This window comes from Branchiostoma belcheri, unplaced genomic scaffold (genome assembly GCF_001625305.1).
Source record: "Branchiostoma belcheri isolate BF01 breed outbred unplaced genomic scaffold, Haploidv18h27 scaffold160, whole genome shotgun sequence".
Classification (NCBI taxonomy): domain Eukaryota; kingdom Metazoa; phylum Chordata; class Leptocardii; order Amphioxiformes; family Branchiostomatidae; genus Branchiostoma; species Branchiostoma belcheri.
This window is the reverse complement of record NW_017803047.1, coordinates 407,987-409,355: the sequence shown is the minus strand read 5'-3', so window position 1 is coordinate 409,355 and position 1,369 is coordinate 407,987. Positions and strand designations below refer to the sequence as shown.

Genomic DNA, 1,369 nt, shown 5'->3' with positions numbered 1-1,369 from the left:
AGTCTGCGGAGAATGTAAATTTTATGGATGACATCCTCCGCAGACTCCAAATCTAATGCGAGCGGGCGAAAAAAACAAGGCGGGCCGAAAAAAACAAGGTTCCTACAATTTCAAATTTTGACTCAATAATTGTACAAATGGGTTTGATTCAGTAGGAACGTCACATTAAATCAGAGCCTTTTCTTGTCTCCTCTCTTCATAGTTATCTGCCATCCACCTTCCGGCATGGCAACAGACATTTTTGCCCCTTTTCGGCATGTTGACCACTGTCAGAAGGCAACAAAATTTCTTGTTTTCCTCTCCAAAATCAGGCGAAAATTAATGCGCGAGCTGATGTCATCCATAAAAATTACTTACTGTGGCCTAATCAGGAAATACTCAAATCGGCCTGCTGGCCGCTTTTCTTTCAGGTCATGCATGAGGAAATAGGTATAATGGTGAGAGGAAATATAAAAAGATACACGATTGAAGTCCTGCTGCCAAATCCAAGATATTTAGTGGTAACAAATAATAGACATATATCCTTACACATACGTGATATCAAGTTGTGTTAAGCGGTATATCAACCATTTTGATGCAGCAGTTCAGGAATTCTAAAAGTCAAGAAATCAGAAACGACCAAAACGAACTACACATACCATATACAATCAAGCTCTCATTCTTATAATATTTTTATATTGTATGTTTTTGTACCATCATGAATGTGTACAATATGTGTATAGATTTATCAGGACTTTTTAAAGTCCTAATACATCTATACACATTTAAAAATGACATTTAATACACATTTAATCATTTAAAAATGATGTTAACTCTATACCATGTCTGACGCTTACCTCTTTCCTCATCACCTCAATGGAAAGTGACCTGCAGGCCGATTTTACCTTCTCACAGATAAAACAAGGAGAAGTCGTAGACATCATCCCTCCATGAAATAGCTTGTTATTTTGTAATCTTTTGGTGTATTTCAATAGAGATATTATGAGTCAAACTTTGTTTTTATCAGCAGAATGATTTGTGGTGGCACTTTGTATTTTATCAAGCTGTCATGTGCAGGCGTTTACTGTCTTGTTACCATGGTTTGTTTACTTTGATGGCCAGCAGGTCATTTGCCTTAGCCTGGGTACCATCCCCAGTAGTATATTCGCAAACTCTATAACTGTTATAGAGTTGTCGAATATACTACTGGGATGGTACCCAGGCTACACTTGCCTGTACATGTAGGTCAATGACCAGGCAAATGACCTGCAGACCAGACAAGCAAGATTTATTTTCCTGCAGACTGTCTAGGGGTAAAAATAGATAGGGCTGCCTGGGTCTGACCTGCCAGCTGGAGGTATAAACAAAAACACTCTGTCCCAACTTTTGG

The 1,369-nt window shown here is 38.5% G+C and overlaps 1 protein-coding gene across 1 annotated transcript in view; it reads right to left on the bottom strand.

Moving 5' to 3' along the window:
* Positions 1-1,369, bottom strand: part of LOC109466225 (TNFAIP3-interacting protein 1-like) — a 32,453-nt gene that overhangs the window by 18,223 nt on the left and 12,861 nt on the right. The gene's annotated exons all lie outside the window — the stretch shown is intronic.